At 39.5% G+C, this 23,393-nt stretch overlaps 1 protein-coding gene across 20 annotated transcripts in view; it reads right to left on the reverse strand.

The window, feature by feature from the left end:
* The window catches only part of MCTP1 (multiple C2 and transmembrane domain containing 1), a 422,741-nt gene that overhangs the window by 10,771 nt on the left and 388,577 nt on the right, over positions 1–23,393 (reverse strand). The window lies entirely within an intron of this gene.

The following is a 23,393-nucleotide window of genomic DNA, read 5'->3' on the forward strand; positions in this document are numbered from 1 at the left end:
TGCCCAGTCAGTGTGGTTCAGTGGATGAGCATCAGCCTTTGAACCAGGAGTTTCTGGTTGATTCCCAGTCAGGGCACATACCCAGGTGCATCCCCACTGTGGGCAGTCCAGGAGGCAGCCAATCAATGATTGTCTCATCATTGATGTTTCTCTCTCTCCCTCCCCCTTCTTTGAAGTAATATATCCCCCACACACACACACTCATGTCCTCACCTCACTGGTGTCTGTATCCATTGGTTGGGCTTATATGCATGCATACAAGTCCTTTGGTTGATCTCTCCCCCTTCCCACCATCCTCCCCTGCCTTCCCTCTCAGGTTTGACAGTTTGATCAATGTTTTTCTGTCTCTGGATATGTTGTTGTCCATCAGTTTATGTTCATTATATTCCACAAATGAGTGAGATCATGTGAAATTTACCTTTCTCTGACTGGCTTATTTGACTTAGCAAAATGCTCTCTAGTTCCATCCATGTTGTTGCAAATGGTAAAAATTCTATCTTTTTTAACACAGCATAATACTCTATTGTATAGATGTACCACAGTTTTTTAATCCACTCATCTGCTGATAGGCACTCAGGCTGTTTCCAAATCTTAGCTATTGTAAATTGTGCTGCTATGAAGGTAGGGGTGCATATATCTTTAGATTGGTTAAATGACAAGATCAATTAAAATCCACTAAGTGGTCACTTCCTAGGATAGTACCAAAGACAGATGAGATATACAATAAGCCTGCCCCCTCTTAAAAATAATAGCCATGGGCTTCATACAGTAGCTTTTGCTACAATGGGGTTCTAACTAAACTTTTTTCCTTTTTTTGTATTTAGTTCTTCATTTTAAAACTTGTGCTGGATTTAAGCAAACTGGTGTGCTCCAGGGAACGGGTGGATGAGGATTGAGCAGAGAGCACCCAGAGAGTGGTGTGAGCCTGGGGGAGGTGTGTACATTTTGTAATTTTAGACCCAGAGGAAGAAATAGTGGTGGCCTTTCACGATTGAAAATTCTGCTTAGTAGCCTGGCATCACAGGCACTCGCTGGGCTGTATGGTGGAGACCATCCAACCCTGATTCCATGACTCCATTCCTCCATGCCAGCTTGAAGAGCTCTGAAATGTAGCTCCAGTTTCATTCCTTTAACTTCTTTTGAACGCTTGCACACTGTGCCAGAACACTTGAGACCTCATGTGGCAGGCAGTGCTTGCTGAAAGCCGCCAGGAAGCTAGAATAATAATGTCGTCATGTTGCACATTTACATACTGACTTTCATTTCAGAGGAGTCTCTGAAGCATTTTGCACTGTGAACACTTGGCTGAGGCTGGCATCCTGCCACCTTCAAAGCCAAGGACAAGTGACTGACAGGTGTGTATGCAGCCTCCAGGGACAACAGGGTCCAGTGGGACTGAAGACATGGGGACCAGTTTTATAACATGATCTTTCAATACCAGTTACTTAGAGCCTTTGTTTTTAGTTTAATTCCCATGGGAGATATTGCCTACATTATTCACCTTGCTTATGCCACAATGGACTGTCAGACAATGAGGTAGATGAGGTGCATTAGGCTCAAAGTATGAGAAAAATTAAGTACTCTCAGAGTCCTCACTTTCTTCGTCTTTTACTTGTCATTACAGACATGAGTGAATCAATTTCTTGTCTTTTTTCCCTCCTTCATAATAAAAATAAATGTGTAATTGCACATATGCAATTTTACACTTTAGAATAAAATGGATAACCAGTGGCTCCTTTTAGTTTCTTTCATAATTACAAAATTTATGTGCTCTAATCATCTTCATGGCCTTCAGTGTCCTCAGGTACTGGCTAAGTTCATTTATGTCTATGAAATAAAGTACTCTAATAAATACTATTCTACATACAGAATAAATCAAGCTGAAATTGAAGCATGTTGATTATACAGTGAAAGCTCATTGAGAAAAATGTCTTATTTGAAATTATGATGAAAAATATTTCCTTAATAGTAAAATATATAAAATATTTAGACATAACCTTAATACATGTGCAGATTTTATATAAAAATAGAAGTACTGTGTTTCTTCATCAGGACAGTGAATATTTTAAAAATGTGGGTGTTTGTTTGTTTTTTTCAGTTGAATGTACAGGTTTAATGCAATATTTTGCAAACCCCAATGTGTCTGGAGTGTCCTCAAAATATTTGCAATATTTTGCAAATCCCAATGTGTCCTCATTTATTCTTCTAAACAGATTTTGGATACACTTTATCATATTCTGAAATGAGAATATGATAAAGTGTATCCAAAATCTGTTTAGAAGAATGAGGATAACCAAGAAATTTTTGAAACAGAAATAATGAGAAGGCATTTATTGTACTATATCTTTAAATATTTAAGTATGGAAGATGAGCACTGAAGGAGAGATTGGTGTATGATTAAAGCACAAGAAATCCATCATAAAGAAGGAAATATTATGTTATTGGTAATAGTGTTAACTATTTGGGAAAAATTATGTTGATTCCTACCTTAATAGAGCCTCAAATCTATTTGAGATAGCCCAAAATCCACCTTAGCATCCACCTAAATAGATAGCCCAATGTATTCTAGGTTAATTAAAAATTGAAACATTAGGTGACTTAAAAAAACAGAAGAAAGTATAGGTAAATTATTTACTGACCTAGGGATGAGAAACAACTCTCTAAGCATATAAGCAGTAAAGGAAATCAACAAGGAAAATAACTGACAGCAAAAGTTTCATAAAATTAAAAACATTATGTCTAAGATCATAAATGTAAAAGGCTAAGGGGGGGGGGGGAAATTAGCAACAAATATGACATCAAGGAATGGGATTTCTACTATATTCAATTAGGACCTGAAAAAAACACTGCAATTTTGTTTATAATAATAAAGTAAAAATCACTAAGATGATACATACAATTGATAGGCTAATATGAAATCACAAAATATTGTTTAAAGAGAATATTTAAGGAAAACAACCCATATAAATAAGATGTGTTAATTAAGGCATCTCAAAGATTATATTTCACATATACTTTAAAATCTAAAGTGCTGATGTATAATTAATGGCTCAAGAGTTTTTTAAATCTGTTCATTCTTTGTTTCTTCTGCACTTTCACCCCACTCCCAGCTCCTCACTCCTGCCACCCAAACCCAAAATAAGATAGTTGTAATGTTGGCTAAGTTTTGAAAAGCAAATGCTTTGGGATAGAATTTTTATTTCAAAATCTCTTTCATCAAATTCTATATTCCTCCACTGTGGTCTCCAACCAATGAAGTAATTACTCTTTATATTCGGTATATGACCCAAAACTGCGATGGGTAATGGAATTGTTCTGTGTTGCATTCCAATATTTCATACTTTTTTCACTAATGTTCAATACTTTATTAGTATAGAATAAATTGGTACATTTCTTTTATTGTCATTTTTGCTTTCCTTTATAAACCAGCTTGGATGAAAGAAATATCATAGGGTAGTTAATCATCCAGAGGCCTGGTAGTGACACTAGTTGTTTAAAAAAAAACAAAAAACAAAAAAACAACATTATTTAGGTTTCTTTTGAAGATGTAAAAAAAAACTACCCATAAAAAAGAGCTATAACTATAAATCTGAGAACACTGAGATTTATATTGTACAACTTTTTATAATGATTCTATATAATTTTTAAAATCTTATATTTTAAATAGTCTATAAAACATCAATAACTGCAACTTGAAATACAAAGATTTCTTAACAGTCATCTATTTTACTATCACATATCACAACAGATAGTTGCTATATTTTTCCCAAGAAGTATCTTCTTCCTGACTTTGCAATATTTAGGGAAATCTAAAGACCTAAAGAATCAATAGGAGAGTTTTACGTATCTGGAGAATCCTATTCATTGATCTCAGTCCAAATGACAAGTGCCCCCATTCACCAGTTCTGTTCCAAATGGGAATAATATAGGTGTTGGGATGTGTTTTGATGGGGTGGGCTCCTCATGCAACCTACAATGGTAATTAATGCTACGTAGGGCCTGCCAAAGTGGTCACTGTCAGCCCTATTGACATTATAGAAAATCTGTTGAACACCTGTGCTATATCAGTCACAGCAAGTATACAGAAAGTTTGCTTGAGTTATTAATGTTATAAAATTGTTATTTCACTTTCTAGGGTGAGATTGTCTTAAGAGTGTGCAAGGTTTGGGAGGGGGGCAGAAAGGGGACCAGGGACAGTTGTTAAATCTTACATCAGAACTAGCTAATGTGGAGCTCTCCCAGCAAACCAGGGTGTATGTTCACCTTACTTATTTCCTAAATGAAACAACTAGTGTCACTACCAGGCCTCTGGATGACTTGCCACCCCAAAGAGCTAATCTTGATCATAATTTTGCTTTTCCTTTCAAGTCTACTTGCTAGGTAACTTCTGGCAAAAGGTAAGTGACAAGATTGATATTTGCTATGAGAAACTGTTATAGCTTATTATTGACTATAGCTCTTCTGTGAGCAAATATACCCTTGCACAGCAGAAAGTGTACAATTGTGTTTGGAATATGTTTGTTTGATGTGATTTATTTTTTATGCTAAAGATAGTTTTGGTGCACAACTTTCTTAGTTCATTCAGGAAAATGTCCTGCAAAACAAACTTCCTCTCAGATCTATACTTCCAATCCATGGAAAATATATTTGATAAGAGCTGTAAGTTGAATAAAGGCACACAAAATGATGAAATCTTTTCTCTGTGCCATTATTCCTTTTTTTTTTTTTTTTTTTTTCAGATACAGAAAATTATGTTTCAGCCCGAAATCTAGAATACCGAAATTCTCACAGAAGCTTAGCAACTCAGAGAACCTTGCCACACTGAACCTTATCTCAGTGTCTAACTCAGTTCTTACTATATCAAGTCTCACCCTGGTTACTTGGTGCCTTGGCTCTTTTCCTGATATTAACCTTAAAAATAGGAACCCTCCATTGAGACATTAAAGGATTCTGAGATATATTTCAGGTTAAGGGGTGTTCAGATGGACATTACTTAAAACTATTTTTTTTCTCTCTTAAAATATAAAACAGTTCTCAAAAACATCTATATTTCAGGGTTATAAAGATGACTAAAATAAGCGATCTAGAGCTTTCAATACAATGCTGGGTACAAATACACTATAATTATTATAAGTGTTATATCAGTAGTAGTATTAAAGTTATAGCTAGAATTGCTTATTTAAAAATTTCAGGTTATTTTTATTTATGCATATATTAAAGACAAAATTTTGAAATATTTTAATTCCCAAATATATGACACCTTTCACACATGTTCATTGTTGCCCTAGATGACATAATGTTAACTTGGCAGATTCCATTTTAGAAAATGATGGTAGACTCTTTGTTACATTAAATCTTTTTCCCCCTTCCGCTGGCTCTGCACATATTTTGTGCAGAATGAGCATTTACTTGGTCTTAATTTTTTGTTTCCTTTGTGCAAGGTAGCCTATGCTTTTCATAACTCACTTTCTACAGTGCAATTTTTAATCACATTTAGTTGTGCCTTGGACTTTTAGTTTAATGTCATACATTTTGCATATAACTTTAAAGATGTCCTTTCAAGCCACAACCCTCCTCTCTTCCTTTCTGACATGATAAGTTTGTGATTTTCTGCAGCAGAATTGAAATCCAACAAAAACAACCTTATTTGGCACCAGCCATATTCATTCCATGCAGAAGCTATAACCATGGGGCCAGTGATGAAGGGACATGTGTTTAGCAAATGTGATAGATTGTTCAATAGTTCATGAAATAGGCCATGAGAAACATGACTCGATAATTTTGTTCTTGACAGGGGGTGGGGATCACATTTCTTCAAGAATTTGTTGTTTCATTAAGAATTTTCCTATGTAAAATCTAACAATCTGTTTTTCCTATAATATTGTTACTGTGTGCCTATAAAAAAAAAAAGTGTATTGTGATAAAGAGTAACTTAAAATAAAAAGGGGTCCTCTAGGCTGGGCAGTGTAAACAATAGGCACTTTGGAAATGGCAGCTGGCACATGTCAGAGTTATGCTGAAAAGCCAGGAAAGAAAGAAGGAATGGAAAAGAAAGGAAGGAACGCGCAAGAAGATAGAAGGGGGAGAAAGAGAAAAGAATGGCAGAGACTGAGGGAAAGAGAAAGGAGAATGCAGAAAAGACACTTCCAGAGATAGAAGGAGGATATGGAGACAGGGCTTGGGGGTGAGTAGGAATAAGAGAGTATCTTGGATGAGAAATAAAGATGACAAACCCAAGGCAAAAACAAAACTTGTTAACTAATCTTGTTACCTTCTAATTAAGCCAAAATAATTATTTGTAAAAGGCTGTCCATACAACATTTCATTTAATGCAAATGTAAATAAGCCTTACAGAGAGCATCCAGGGATTTACCTGTGGTCACGGAGAGGGTTCCCTGAAGCCCAGTTTCTTACTACTGAAGCCCCTCAAGAGACTGGCAAATCTCCCTCTTCCTAATGATTTAGAAAACTTCTTTTAACTGTCCTGCTAGTACTTGAAAGCTCTTAAAAGATTAGGACTATCTATCAATATCAAAACCTTTGACTTAATCTCCTTGCCAGCAGGCAGGAAGCACACTTTCCAGTGAGTGGCTTTATAGATTATCCCATGTCAGGTTTGGTCCCATGAGATGCTCTGCTTTTACAAGGACTCCCTAGTGAAAGGGCTGAGCAGCCTGGCTCTAGACTAACCTTGATATAAGCCAAAACAGAAGCTGCGAGGCAGCTGTTCCCAAGTAACCAGAGGAAAATGAGTGACAAAGGAGTCTCAATATGGTTAAAGTTCAAATGCAGATTTGAGAGGGCAGTTGAGAGTTTAGAGAAGGCTGTGAGTGGTCTATTCTAGATGACAATAAGCTTATGTAGAAAATGACTAGGTTTCTGATTGTCTCTATTGCTAAGCATGGCTCAAGTCCCACCTCCATTATTTTCTTAGCCATCTGATTTTTTGAGCAATTTACTTACTTTTACCTGTAAAAAGGGGTCATAATGGAACCTTTGTTTGTAATGGTTATAAAATTAAATAAATTTTACTCATTTATAGCATTTACCACAAATGTCTGGAACATAGGAAGTAACTCAGTACACGTTATTAACAATTTAAAGAATGAAAAAGGAAATACTATAAAACTTTTAAATGCTAAATCTTAAAATGACAGGATTTTCTCCCTTCTTGTGATATATCTCATGAATATTACTTTGTATAACTTCTTTGTCATCTAATATGATCATGGATTATCTTACACATGCCATTTTACATGATCCAATAGTCACATGTTCCTTATAATAATAGGTATTATTTTCATTCCTCACATAGGAAACAGTTGCCTAATATTTCAGCTCAAACTTCTATCGCAGTCTATGCTCCCTCTTCTTTGGTGCCTTCAGCCATATCTGTTCTCACATGGGATTTGAAAATTGAGCAGAGAGACTAAGATGGCAGAGTAGATAAATGCCAGTATTCACCACCTCCCATAATCATATCAAAATTACAAATAAAATTATTCCATAGCGTAGTCCTTTTTGTACAATTCTACAATACAGAGCAACCATCATCCAGAACTGCCTGAAATCTGGCTGAATGAATGTCCTACAATTACAGAAGTAAAGAAAATACATCAAGACTTGGATTCAACAGTAGAGTAGAGGATTCTGAGAATCAAATCAATGATTTGGGATATGAGAAAGGAAAAAACACCCAATTAGAAGAGCAAAGAGAAAGAGTAAAAAAATATGAAGATATTATAAGGAGCCTCTGGGATAATTCCAAACATACCTATATTTGCATGATGGGGATGCCAGAAAAAGAGCGCAAGATAATGAAAACAATTATTTGAAGAATGACAGAAAACTTCCCCTACCTGGTGAAAGAAATAAACTTACAAGCCAGGAAGCATTAGACCCAAACAAGAGGAATCCAAAGAGGCCCACACCAAGACACATCATAATTAAAATGCCAAGGGTTAAAGACAAAGAGAATCTTAAAAGCAGCAAGAGAAAAGCAGTTACCTACCAGGTAGCTCCCTTTCAACTGTTAGCTGATTTTTCAACAAAATCTTTATAGGCCAGAAGGGAGTGCAAGATATATTCAAAGTGATGAACAGCAAGAACCTACAATCAAGATTATACTACCCAGCAAAATTATCACTTAGAATTGAAGGTCAGATAAAGAGCTTCACAGACAAGAAAAAGCTAAAGGAGTTCATGACCACCAAACCAGTATTACATGAAATATTGAAGGTTATTTAAGGAGGAGGAGGAGAAAAAGAAGAGATAAAATATATGAACAGTAAAATGGCAATAAATACATATCTATCAATAATTGAATCTAAAAATCAAAATAAATGAACAAAATAAAGTGATAAATGGAACCAGAGGCATGGAAATATGGAACAGATTGACAAATTTAGAGGGAAGTGGAGATAGTGGGTGAAAAGAGATTAATCAAATATATGCATATATATATTACCTATGGACATCAACAATAGGGTGGTGAAGGCCTGGGGCAGGTAGGGACCAGGTGAAGGGGTTAGGGGAAGGAGAAGGGGGACATTTGTAATATTAATAAATATTTGGGGGAGAGAAAAAAAATGAGCAGGAAGTTTCTCAGTTTATAGTATTCCCTGCTGAAAGTTATGTATTCTTCTTAGGCCAATGCTAGTCATATTCATTCACGTAAGGCATACACCTTTTTATCCTAAGGTTTTGAAATGTGCCTATGCAGGTAAAACTTCCCATTAGAACCAGTGATTTGTCCTTCAACAAGCCTCGTGGCTGAATCAGGGCCAGAACTTACTTAATTTTAAACGGTATAAGCTTTGTTGCTAATCTACTTACTAGTGCAGGTTTTAATTAAAAAAAAAATATTCATCCTAAATAATAAAAGCCCAATATGCAAATTGTCCCCTCGATCAGGAGTTTGGCCGCTCATTATGACACGTGCTGACCACCAGGGGATGGCACAGGACATGGCACTGGCAGCAGGAAGCAGTAGAGGTGCTGCCGGCCCTAATGGGCCCCAATGAGAGTGAGACCACGGCGGGCTGGTGGATCTGGTGAGTGGGCAGCGCCAGACCAAGGCAGAAGCAAGAGGGAGTCTGATTGCCCCACAGACTGTGATCAGTGGCCAGCAGGCTCTGATCATCCAACCTCACTGGGTACCTGGGGCATGTGTGATTGGGGACGGAGGCACTGAGAATTCAGGTGTCCACTGGGCTCACCCTCACTCACCCTGCTACCCTCCCCTGGAACTCCAGGGCTCACATTCTGGGGAAGCCCCTGAACTCAGGTGCTGAGCACCCAGTAGGAGCCCACCCCACACGTGCATGGCCTCTTCCAGGTGAGCTGGGCCACGGCCACTGGGACCAGTCAGGCTCCCTGTGGGTTCATGCAGGAGCTGGTCTGTGAGGCCGGCTGGGAGAGGGAGTGCGATGCCTGCCTAACTTCCATGCAACGCTGCTGGGTGGCCCAGAACCCCATGCTGCGCCCTGGTCCTCAGCATTGGCTGCGCTCACTGCATATCTGCATGGGGACTGGGGTGCAGTGACTCAGGCGGAAGGGGAAGCATGGAGGCCTGGGGGCCCAGGTGCTGCCCAGGACCCAGATGTCAGCTGGGACCTGCCCTTCCACACCAGACACTTGTGCTTCGATTGCTGACCAGGCCTAGGCACCACACCCATGCATGAATTTCATGCACCGGGCCTTTAGTTTTATTATATGTGCAAAAGGGTATGCACATGAAGTGTGGAACCTTCAAAGGTTTTTTTTCTTGAATAGATTTGTTATAAAAACAATCATTTACCCATTTACTTTTGTATAGGACCTTTTATGGTTTATAAAGCATCTTTCATTTATCCTACCACTTGGATTGCAGGGGCAGGTGGCTCCCCCACTGTATAGATAAGGATACTGAGGTTTGGACACATTAAGATCTTGGTACCAATTAAAAAGAGTTTCTGGGACTTTCACCAACCTCTCCTTTGAGGTCACTGTCAAAAAGCCATCAAGTCACATATGGTATTTCCTCACTATATTGTTTTAGATCTTTAAACTTGGCTCTTCCCAAAACCTAATCTTGAGTTATAATCAAATTCTGTGAGAAGAGAATCCTATTAGTATTATAAAAACAATGCTCTTTGTGACATCTCCAAAACCCAGTCAGGACTACTTTGTGAAATCCGGAGGCTATTTTTCTTTACAAATATTTTACAAGACAAACTTGTACCTTTCTAAAAAAGCACATCTGTTGCAAATTATTCCCTTACAGAAAGAGGGAGAATCACCATCCTTTCTTCCCATCTGAGCTTAAAAGAGATTTGTTGACATATTCTAAGGCCAGCATAGACAAAACAGCACAGGAAAGAGGAGGCGGTCAGCAGGATCAGGGCTCAGCTTTGCTTAAACTAATTCCACATGCCCCATGAACCATTAGCTGTTTTTTATTTCCTGCTCTAAAGATCTGGAGTGAAAATAATCTGGGGCAGGGAAAAGCTGCACTTATTATTTCTTTTCCCCCAACAAGATGCTGTGTTAGCAAATAGAACATATGAGCCACCTTCAGAAAACCAGGTCTTTAATAATCCATTTTTCAAACACTACTGGTATTTCCTTTCCAAACAAATATGGACTGTGACTGGAATCAATTTCATCATTTGTATGGTTACAGTTGCCAAGTTTCTGGAAATAATCGCCATTTAAATACTGGATAATATTTTTTATATGAAGCCAACAACAGTTTTATTGCTATTTAATTTTCATGATTTGTTTGTTTGCTGGAAGTTTTCGGTGTTCTGAGAGCAAGATGTTTGGGGATAGAGAAAACTCTTAAGAACAGATCAGAGCAAAGCCACGGTAATGGCCTGACTTGAACAACCAAACAAGGGAAGCCAGCATTAGGGAAAAAACGATTTGCTCTACTGCTTGGGGCTTTCCCCCCCTCAGTGACCCTATGAACTGCATACTATAACATAACTTACCGTTTTCAGACCTCGGCACAAGTAGAAAAATCAAAGACATGACTGAGAATTCAGTTGTCTTCCTTAAGAAAACAATAGGACTTATCAATGAAAACTGACAAAATAGAGATGATGCTCGTACAAATAAAGGACCTGGCGAATTTGGAGGGAACTATGCCATCTTTCTCTATTGATGCCACAGGGAGCACAGACTTGAACAACTTCTTGTTCTAGGGATGCTGCTGATACACTGGGGTGGGGTTGGGGGGGCGCAGAAAGCAGGGCTGTCCCCAACACCTCCCTTACTGCAGACTCAATAACACTAAAACAGGCCTCTGAGGTCAACCTGGAAGAAAGTGCCAAAGGGCCAGTTCCTCCAGCTCACAGCAACATTGGTCTTTGCTGTATGGATCATGTTCTGTCTTTCAGTGTATTTGGGGAGGGGAGGAAGGCAGTGGGAAAGGGCAAGAGAACCTTGGGAAGCAATTTGAAAAAAATCTCCAGTTATTTCACTGGGGATGGCCATCCTTTTAATAGGATACAATAAGTGTTTCAGAAATAGTAGTTATACTTCTGCATTTAAATTTTTGCATTTATAAAACAAAAGGATGGGCATGGATTGAGGCTGTGATGTACTTGCCTGGGCTGGTCCTAATCAGGCAGATGGATGTTGTGGGCTGGAAGCCCGTTGTGCATTTACAGATGTGTGATCTCGTATAAGTTACTTAACCTCTTAGCTACTCAGCATCCCCATCAGTAAGATGGAGATCATCTCCACCTGATAGTGTTGATGTGGGAACAGAATGAAGCCATGCATATAAAGCCAGTGGCACATTAGCAGATATTAAATAAATGTTTCCTTCTCCCCACTAATTGTCTTTCTTCTCAAAGGGTAACATCCCCTCCCTCTCCCCGCCTAACGTTTCTTATTTTCCTTTTCTTTTCCCCAGAGTTTCCATTTAGAAGCCTGATTATCACTCATTCCATTTGCATCATCTACCCATTTGAGCTGTAGTCTGTGGAGCTAAATCTAAGTCTATTCTTTTTATTCATTTATTCAATAAATATTTATTGAATGTCAACTATATATCAGACACCCTTCTAGGCTCTGGGGATACGGTAATAAGACAGCATCAAATAAAGAAAAAATATCAGGAAGTAAAAGTGCAAGGAAGAGACCCACAGCCGGTGGAGTGATGGTTGTCCTGAGTGAACCGTGAAGTTGGGAGCTATTTCAGTCAGAGAAACAGAAACTGCTCTAGGTATTTCATGCAGATGAATTTAACGTAGTGAAGCAGCTACGCTGGCGATGGAAGAGCTGAGGATCACATGAAGTGACAGACGTTCGGTACACAGGAGGTCACTACCAGACACAGGGGATGTTTCTGGGGCGCAGATGCTAGATACACAAACCCGCTGGCAGAAGCCGGAGCCACGGACAGGCCTGCTTAGCAGTGCATGTGGTCATGGAGGAGAGGCTGTCTCCCTCTGGTGGGGAGCTACACACCGAGGGGACCCAGCACCTAGTCACTCCGAGAAAATGCCCCCTGACTCAGAGGCGGGGAGGTGTGGGGGGGCAAGGGAAGGGCAAAGAGGAAAGAGAGAGCGGGAGAAAGAATTGTCCTGTTTTTTCCCCTTCTTTCCCCTCAAAGCCATTGTCAAGGGAGCTGGGAAATGTGGTTTTCAGGAGAAAGGGGGGAGGGATCAACCTGGAAGCAAAAGGCAATAACCAGAACAAGCTCTGAATGACCAGGAGGGAATCAGAATGCTCCACAGGAGAAACCAGCTTAACTTGTGGAGGAAGTAAAGGGTGCCTGGGACAGGTGGCCAGGCGAAGCGGGGAGTGGCCCAGGAAGATGTCAGAGAAAAGGAGTGGAGATTCTGTTATCAGTGTGATGGGAAGCCATCAGAGTGCTTCCACCAGAGGAAAAACATGACCTAATTTACATTTTTAAAAGCCCTCTAGGCAAAATATATTGCAGAGGGAAAACAAGATAAGAACTGATTGTAGTAGTCCCCGAGGGGATGATTGCTGAGACCAGCATGGACATACTGAATGTTATGGAAGTAAAGCCACCATACACTTGTTCACAGATTGTATCTGGGAGGTGAGAAAGAGAGAAATCAAGGAACTGCCTATATTTTGGGGCTTGAGCAACTGGGTAAACACGGCTGGTTTTATTGAGCTAGAGAAGCGTGGAGGAAGAGCTGCGATTGGGCCTGGCAGATATGCAGGAAGTGATATCAAGAGGTGGGTGGATATAGGAGTGAGGGCTGGAGATGCAGATGTGAAAGTCCTTGGCATCTCGAAGATCCCTCAGATCACACTAATAGGAGGAGTCATGCAGGGAAAGAATACAGACAGAGAGGGGCCCAGAACAGACTCACAAAGCTGTTGACCAGATGAGAGGGAGCAGGAAGGGAGAATGAAAATGACTGAAATAGAAGAGTTAGGAAGAGGCTTCATAGAAGCAAAAAAAAGAAAAAAAAGAAAGAAAAAAAAAAGTAGTCCCAGAAGGAAGGAGGGTAACGTCTCTGAAACTCCCTCCTCAGGTCAAGAAGTGCCAGAGGATCTGACAAATGGAGTGTATTGACAACTTTCAGTTCCATGGTGGGGATAGAAGCTATGGGTAGACTGAGCAGAGAATGTGAATGAGAGTAGACACACTGCAGACACCTCTCTCTCAGAAATATTGCTAAGAAGTGGGGAGGATGCTACAGAGCAAACGCCTGGGTCAAAAGAGGGGATTTACTTTAAAGATGGGAAATACTGCCCGACCTCAAATTGTGGTCAGTATTTAACAAGCTCCCTGGGTGAGTCATATGTATGCTCATGTGTGAGAAGGGCTGCCCTAGGGTGCATTCACTTGCTCTTGGAATGATGCCGTTTAGGGGAGATAGGGGTGCTACAGAAAAGGGGCGCTAAGGGCAGGGATGGGACAGAGCCCAAGTAGAAAGAAGCAGGGATCCCTCCTCCCCTGGGACCAGAGGGAAGGTAAGAGAATGGGTGCATGAAGTTGGTCTTAGATTTGGCAGAAGAAAAGACGTGAAGATGTGGATGTTCCTATTTGCTTCTGTTTTCTCAGTGATGCGGGAGGTGAACTCATCAGCTGAGAGTGAGCAGGAGCAGCGGTGGGTAGGTGGAGGAGGTGGGTGGAGATAGCAGGTGTGAAAGTGTCTTCTCACTGGCAAATACACTGTCCTCCGGTCTGTCCCTGGGCCCTGTGGGGGGATTCATAGGAGCTCTGCGCTGTCCTACTTGCTATTGATTTTGCATTTCACTTTCTTTCACTGCCTTAATAAAATTAAGAATTTTATCCATCTTGCCTAGTCAGTTTTATCTTCCACCCCTTTTATAAAGCTTAAAAGTATGTCACACACATCCTTTGCAGTTAAAATATCTAAGCCGCTGTTGTGTTCAATGGCCATGATTTGTTCCCGTAAGGAGATAAAGAGTCCTTCTTTTCAACCTTTGCAGGCCCTATCCCAGAGGAACTGAGGCAATCAGCCTGCATCTGAGCCAAAACTGGGCACCTACAAACAAAAATATATGGGTCTACCATTGCTTCTTTCTCAGAAAGTCCTGCTTTTATACCTGGCTCTTGATTTCTAAGGAGACCTAAGGGTTCTTGGCTAAGTAATTGGATACATGGTCTGCAATATGGTCAGGTCACAGGTAATCTAGGTTTCATTGTGGTGGCAGAAAACCAGTCTCTCAAGAATTTGAACAACTGTCACATTAATATTGTCTATTGGAATTATTTGTTGACTTGTGGACCCATTTGTAACTGAGTAATCATATCATATTAAAGGACTATTGTCCCGCCACAAACTGCTGTAATTTTAGTAAAGTGTGTTCCTAGTGCTGGCTCTTTAAATAATCATGCCTCAAGTCTATATTCTAAGTGGACCTTTAACCCCAGTCCTGTTTGTGCTGGAGATCCCAGCATCAAATAAGAGGAACTGTTTCAATGGAAGCTGGAGAGAACTGGAGACAGAGAAAGCCCTGCACACCGGTGATGGATGACCCAGAGACAAGTGTCCAAGCCGTACCTTGAGGGAGGAGCTCATCTCATAAAAGTGCCCCTGCTGCTGTCTGTACATTGCACTCCTCTCCTGTGACATCCATTCCTCCCTGCTAACCTCCACTCCCAAATGGTTCAGAAGGGAATTAGAAATAGATACTCATCACCACTTGGGAACCACTGTATAAAATCATAAACATGTTGAGTTCTGGACCACAGTTAATGTTATCAACTCTGGCCAAAGACGAACGCACACATGCACACACTGACTGCAGGAGATGCCGACCAACGTAAAATCAAGTACGTTTTAGTAACACAAGAGAGCCTCCAATGGGAAGGAAGTGGGAAAGGTGCCACTGCAAGAGGGTGTGGCCTTACTTCCAATTCTTTCCTTTAAGCGCACATTCCAAGAGGACAAAGGAAATGATTTTTGGTGTGTTTCCTTGTAGAGCTCAATAAACCACTACTTAGTTCGAGGCATTTAAGATTGTTCTGAGTCTAATAAAATAATTTACCTAGCATTTCCCCTACTGCGTGGTATTTAGTAAATTCTCAAAAATGTTACCATGTTACTGTTACTGAGTGTTGGGAGATAGATTACAAAAAATGTTGACTTTTCCTCCTACCTGATCCTTTCTGTTTCTTTGTTATCAGATATACACAAACATTTAAATGCCTCTGTTGACAAATGTGCCTTAGTTGTAAGCAGGAAAGTTACAACAAAATGCTCATCCTCAAACACCTTGTGCAGAGTTGATAGAAATTATTTTTTTTAAATATATTTTATTGATTTTATACAGAGAGGAAGGGAGAGAGATAGAGAGTTAGAAACATCGATGAGAGTCATCGATCAGCTGCCTCTTGCACACCCCCCACTGGGGCTATGCCCACAACCAAGGTACATGCCCTTGACCGGAATCGAACCTGGGACCTTTCGGTCCCCAAGCCGATGCTCTATCCATTGAGCCAAACCGGTTTCGGCGATAGAAATTATTTTTAACCTTCTGGTTTGTGTGACTTTTTTTGCACATCTCCCAGTATTATGAATTAGATATTTCACCTTAGCAAAACTGCCTCTTGCAGAAATACAAAAAGAAGTTCATTCTCCAGAAAGCTGAGGGAAATATAAAAGATGTTATAAATGGATATCTTTTAAAAAAAAGAATTTTTATTATTCAGTGTATTAATTTAAAGGCCAAAATTTTTCTTATAATTTTTGGCTTGTTTTTTTTCTATTTCTGAGAATCATTTAAGTACTTAAGGCCCTGATTAGTTTGGCTCAGTGGATGGAGCATTGGCCTGAAGGGTCCCGGTCAAAGGCATCCCCAGTGGGGGAGGGGGGGGGGCATGCAGGAGGCAGCTGATCAATGATTCTCTCTCATTGATGTTTCTAACTCCCCATTCCTCTCCCTTCCTCTCTGCAAAAATCAGTAAATATATTTTTAAAGAAACAAAAACAAAATAAATACTTCTCTTAAGTAAATTAGCATTTAGTTATTCCTATTACATGGTAGAGGTAGGGGCAATATCAATTGATGGTAGGTAGCAAGGTAAGGTCATTTTATGGAAGAGCCACCTGGTGGATAATGTCCTGTAAATTCCATCCACATGGGGAGAAAATTGTTCCCAATGACTGCAGTTAAGAAACAGTTCAAAAAGTATTAAAAGGCAGTATTATCACCTTACAGAAAGAGTTTATAACAAAAAATGTTTCTTTAACACTGCTGATTGCTGTGATTTTTTTCTGACAGTATGAAATGTTCATCCATATAAAGGTTTGTATATTTCTTTGTAGCCCTCTGTTAGCTTGATTAAGAAATATAACCAGCATTTTAATTGCTTTAAAAAAAAGTAGTCAAATCATCCAAGTATAGTCTATAAAAATTTTGTTTACATATTGACATTTTAAACCTATAATAATTAAATAAATTGTGAATAATTGCTTGTAGAATGATTTTATCTAGTCCAAATATAACAAATTTGATCATTCTCATCTATTATTTAAGTAAATTCACTGCTTTAGAGAGTGTTAAAAATTATTTGGAACATACTAGAAAATCATTTTGTGAAATTAGTATTTAAAATTTTTTTAAATCCCATTGGAGTCAGAGAGCAAGGTAGGGCAAATAATTTTTTGGTTGAAATTTCTGCTTTATCTTATTGGTGGGGATTATATGAGCAATGAGGAATTTCTCAGGGCTCGAAGGTGGACATCAAAAGCTTTTGTGGCTTTAGGCAAACATCCAAAACCCATACTAATGCAATAAGTTCTCCAGTGTCCTCAGGCACAGCAATGCAATCGATAGAAGATTTCCATCTTCTTTCCTTAGAACACAATTCTGGAGGTCACGAAGGGGCTCTGTGTATATTCGGTATCAGCACTCCTAGGTACTAATCACTGTGGTCTTAGGCTGGTCACAGCATCCCCGACAATACCTCATCCCCACACCAGTAAAATGGGGGGTGATCCACATCTTAAAGGGCTATTAGCAAGGTTAAGTAAAATGCTTGACTAAAACAGTAGTTACTCCCCTATTTCTAAAACAACTTTTAGTTCTTCATTCACAGTCAGGACACAGGATGGACATGAAACAGAAAGGGAAGGGAATAACCTGAAAGTCTTGCATATGCCTGTTCCTGAGCTCAACTCTTCCCTTGCATCAGAAGCACACTCCATGAGTAACCTGGCAAGACCATCCTATTTACCTCATTTTGCAGATAGGGAAATAAAATCCCAGAGAAATCACAGAATATATAAGTAGCTGAGTGGGAACCAGAACACAGATCTGTCGATAGTAAAAAACAGGAGGGGAAAAACAAAAATCAGGTCTAATGTTACAGAGAAGATATCAATCTAACCAAATAATGGAGTAATATGCACATTAACCATCACACCGCTACACAAGCCACACCCACCAGCCAATCAGGGAAAGTATGCAAATTAACCCCGCCAAGACTATGGTTGATTTGCATATCAAGACAGTGTAGAAAGAAGCCAAGCCTGCAGAAGGGAGCGAAGCTGCGGAGAAGGGAGGAAAGCAGGGACAGCGACCGCAACAGGAAGCCCTATTGCAGGAATCTTCCTGCAACGGGCCACTAGTGTATAAATAATTATGTTCAATCAAATAACTCCAATCCTAGTTCTGTGATCCCTCCTACATGCAAAGTGATATTGTAAATTATTCCTCATGTACCTCTACTACTCGCTAAATGTATCAGCTGCCACTTGCATACCACCACCATCCTTCCCAGAGTTCTGTAAGTGCTGCTGAAATGCATACCCTGGACTCATTAAAATAGCTGTTCATTTCTCTATAGATAGTTATGGCAAGAAAAATAGAATTTTTTTTTTTTTTTTTTTTTTTTTTTTTTTTTTTTTTTTTAGGATGCAGTCTTATAATACTTATTTTCTGTCTTCCCAATCACAGAAAATAGTGCATGTTCATTGTGGAAACTTGGAAAATAAAAACAATCATAGAATATAGCCCTTCAGTCTTTTTTCTACTCATTAATTTTTCTATAATTGTTAATCATGTGATTGTTATATATCAAGCATTGTGTCAGATGCTTTGAGTTCAATGAATAAGACAGGCTTGGTTTGAATCCCTAACACTGAATATAAAGGAGATTGTGAACACATTTATACATATTTCTTACTTTTAATCCCCAAATGCTGAACATTTTTTGATTCCTCTATTTTATCATTATAAGCAATGACCCAAAGAATATCATTGTACATAAGTCTATGATATATCTTTTATAATAGTCTCAAGCTAAAGTCCTAGAATTTTAAGTGGATTAAAGGTTATGGATGTTTCTAAAAGTTTTAAAAATTAAAAAAAATATGTTTTAAAAAAATAGATAATATCTATTCAAACCAGGATGGAAAACACTCCCTTTTATTCCCTGTTTCCCAGCCAACTTGCTCCCTCCCTGGAAGCAACAATGTCACCAATTCCTTATGTGTTCTTTCAAAGGTTATCATATGCATAGGAAAGCAAGTATACATGGCGGTTGTGTGTGTGTGTGTGTGTGTGTGTGTGTGTGTGTGTGTGTGTTTTTCTTATAAAACAAATAGTAGCATATTTAACATTGTCATGCCTTTTTTTCCTCCTTAACTAGATTAGATAGATGATAAATATGCAGAGCCATATCAGTGCTAAAAAGCTCCTTTATTCTTACAGCTGCATAATAGTTGACTGTATTGATGTACTATAATGTATTTAATAATTTTTCCCTTAGAGATGTTTAGGTTCTTTACCAACATTTTGCTATTACAAAAAAAAAGTAGAATCAAAGAATAACTTGTGTAAGTATTCGATAATTTCATGCACATGTTAGCATATCTGTAGAATAAACTTCTGGAAGTGGCATTATTTGGCCATGGGATTTGTGTTTTTGTGATTTTGATACTTCTGCCCAATCACCTTCCAAAAGAGACCATACAGTTTCCCCTCCCCCAGGAGGACATGAAAGAGCCCAGCCTGGCCAGGCTGCAGCAGAGATGTGCCTGGTCTCCTCCCTGTGTTTTCAAGAACATTTGCAGCTCAGACTAGCTGCTGTGGTGGCTCCCTAGTGTTTGTTTTCACGCTTTTAACAAACTATGTGTCTATATTAAATTTTGTATTAAGTGATAACCATTTTTATTTTTTTGATTATGGAGCACATAATACACATCAGACAAGAGGATATAACTGTGGAAGCACAGTCCCAAACCCAAACATCCCGTCCCATTGTAAAATGTGCTCCTCCCATGTTTACACAATAAAAAAAGAGCAATATAAACATGGGTTAACACTGACAATTTAGCATAACCAAACCTTGTTGAGGTAATCTAGAAAGATTAATGCCAAAGTGCTAGGCCTCTACACACACACACACACACACACACACACACACACACACGGTGTCTTTTGCAATCTTTTATTTAAAATATGGTCACACACAGTGTGTGTGTGTGTGTGTGTGTGTGTGTGTGTGTGTGTGTGTGTGTGTGTGAGACCATATTTTAAATAAAAGATTGCAAAAGACAAAGGATACATGAATATCTTTGCATGAACTTCCTTTGATTCATTTCCTGAAGGGAACAGAGGTAAGCTCTGGTTGCCTGCTGGCAAAAAATACTCTGCAGTTGTCCCTGCCTGACTGAGATCAGGTAGAAAGGACACCGTGTTGTTGTTTTTGACTGGAAGGAGGAGTTCATTAATTCACCGAGGTCTACTCTGTGCTCCCCATCACACTAGGCCCAGGGATCGAGTTCTAAGCCTGACAGGCACGGCCCCTGCCTTCCTGATGCTGACGGGCAGGTAAAATGTCACGAGAATCAGGAACGTAAGACACACGTTCACTGAGCTCCCTGGTGGCCACAGAAGCACAGAAAGGGTCCTCACTAACACACAGGCCTACGGCACAGAGCTAGGCTGTAACGGGGCAGTTAGCTCAGATATCGGAATGGAGCATGATTTCCAAATCTGCAAGCACCCAAACAGTTTGATTTTATTTATTACCGAAGATCCTTGCCACTATCTGAATACTAAATAAGAATGTTTCCTAAGTAAGCAAATAGGAAAAATTAAAATAAAATGGAGAATCCTATAGGAGTGCCACATAGATCGCTTTAAATTTGTTCATGGGTTCTTATGTTTGAAATAACTGCTAGTGGGTAATAGTTCAGTTTTCTCATCTATTAATAACTAGTTGCATTAATTATAAATGTTATAAAGGTATATTTTACTAATAGAAAATCTAATTTGATTCCATTAGAAATTGAATTCTCAAAATTAGCTGAACTCCTTTCACCTAAAGAGCAGCTCATCCAAAGCCAGGAATAATGCACGTTCACCCCCCAGTGGCACCTCAGCAAACTGCAGTGCTCACACTTGAAACAGCATTGTGCTAATACAACTCACGGCTAACATCAGAAACTACGGGTAACTCCCGTTTTCTACATAATTTACAATGTTTCAGCTCCTGAACATTGTTTAGCAGAACAACCTGTCTTTTTATTCTTCATTTCTATTGCGCACATCACCTTCACCTTATCTGGCCACTGTGGTCCCAGTCTCCTGACCAGATTCTCCGACGCTTCCTACACACACTGCCTGCCATTCGGGTCATTTCCCTGCTTAAGAAATAGGAACTAAGTTGCTTTGTAGGACATCCAATCGATGCTTCTGGGCATGATGCAAAGTGACTGATTCTGAACTTGCTCAGCAAAATGAATTCTAGCAAGAGGTCCATGTGTGAGCACTCTGACAGTAAACCTCATACCTCCAGCCTGTCCCTGTCCTGAGCTCCCAGCCTGAAACTCCTGGCCTCATCGGTCCCCTCCACCTGGGGAATTCCCACCCGTCTGCAAGGCTTAGCTCCAAGCCTATTGCCAGCAGAAAGCCTTCCTTGAAGGCTTAGTCCTTTCACCTCTCCCTTTAAGGTTGGTGATTGTCTGTGGCATCAGATTTACCCTGGGTTTGTTTTTACCACCCTCTTATTCATGTTGATTATGTCTGCGACCTTGGGGACAGTTACTGTGCTGGTGCGGGAAAACCCTATGTGTAGCGATTGTTCTTGTTTTTGAAGACACCCTCTCCACTGCACCAGCTCAGGGAATTCAGAGCTCAGTAACTACTGGAGGGCTGCCTCCACCAATCCTGTTAGCGTTTCCTTAATCTCCGGGCTGCAGATGACTCCCAGGTGTGGCTTCGGATCACCCTGTCATCTTTCCCTAGTTAAACACATGTGATCTTTTCAACAGCAGCAGTTGCTTCCTGTCAGTAGATCTGCATATTCAGGGAGGAGAGCTGGCATGACGTTTCCTGGTAATTCAGGCTAAGGGAGCAGTGCTTTGATTACCTGGGTATTTAAGGTGAACGTTAGGGTTGATACTGGCGAGGATTTGTCTCATTTATTCATTTCACTTTGTGTGTGTGGGTCAGTTGTGATTTATGAGTACTTTTCAAAGGTCACTATCCATCTTTAAACGACATCAATCTTAAGCAGCAACCGTCCACTTTGAAGAAAGAAACTTACTGTTTCACAAACACGTTGGGCAAGAATGTGGTTTGATCAACAGCACAGAGGATGCATGGAATCAACATTTGTTTCTGTGACATCGCCTGAGGCAGCCAGCACACTGCTGGTTCCGATTAAAAACCCTACCACAACAACTCGGGGAGCGAGGGAAACACTTTGTTCTTAAATTAATTTAAATACATCCTGGAATAACAAAAGGTATTAAACTCTGCCACATGTGCCCGCAATGGCCTGGCACCCTAATAGGAAGACTGTTTGGTGTTGGTCTTCGTAAAATGGATAGCCCATTGGCATCCCTAACCTCCTTTTAACCTCCAGTTAAAAGCATACAACAGGATCTTAATGTTCTTTAATGTGGAATAAGGTTTAAGACAGTTTTGAATACATTTTTTTTAATAAGGCTCAAATCTCTTCATCACAGGAAGTGCTACAGCAGTTACTTGCCAGACACAATGTTTCCTTGAATCATACACATTGAAAAAAATATGTGTGTGTGTGTATATATATATATATATTATAAAAATAAACTTCATGTTGACTTATTATTCCTAAAATAACTTTCTCTTCACATATCCATTTATCTCTAGACAAACAGTCATTGAAAATATGATTTGCCAAGGATTTGAATTTGTCTATCTACAGGCTACATATTCTTACAATAAAAAAAAAGTGGAAAAATCTACTTACATGCGTTCAGTTACCTTGGTTGAATTTGATTGTTTTAGATATAAATAACCAAACTCTCAATGTAAGCCTGATACTGATAATGAATATGTTTCAGATGGCAACAGGAAAGCATACTACTGCTGCAATTACATGCAAATGTTTTGAGTGCAGGCAGTATTCAAGGCTAGTTTAAGCCACTGAATGAGGGAATTCAGAAGTTAAGTGGCTCAAAAGGAATAATTTAAACCTGTTGAGTCAGGTTTTTTAGTGAATAAGCTGCCCTTGAGAGTAAATCTGGTGTGGTTATAAGTGGCAGAAACTCCTTCTGTTAGACTTCATAATTTTAATATGAATTAAATTATTCCTGGCACCTTAGCAATTTTTATGCAAATTACATAAGGCTTCATTCTGATAGAGGCCCCTACCTCTGTTCATTTAGTCAGTCTATCTGTGTCCCCTGTTCCCCACTGTGTGCAGTGCCCTAAGGCAGGCACTGGAAGGTACGGGACTTCAGTGTCCCTGAGGAGCTGAACAATCCCAACATGCTGTCAAACACTTGAGAATTTTGCTGCCATTAACTTTCAGGGGAGTGATTGTCAGGTGGGTGGGATTAATCAAAGAAGACTTCCTGGAGAAGGTGAGGATGTAGGATGTAGAAACACACAAATCATTATAATGTATGAGGATGAGAAATCAATGTGCTGGATTAACGCTAAGAACC

This window comes from Pipistrellus kuhlii, unplaced genomic scaffold (assembly GCF_014108245.1).
Source record: "Pipistrellus kuhlii isolate mPipKuh1 unplaced genomic scaffold, mPipKuh1.p scaffold_m20_p_4, whole genome shotgun sequence".
In the NCBI taxonomy this organism is placed as follows: Eukaryota; Metazoa; Chordata; class Mammalia; order Chiroptera; family Vespertilionidae; genus Pipistrellus; species Pipistrellus kuhlii.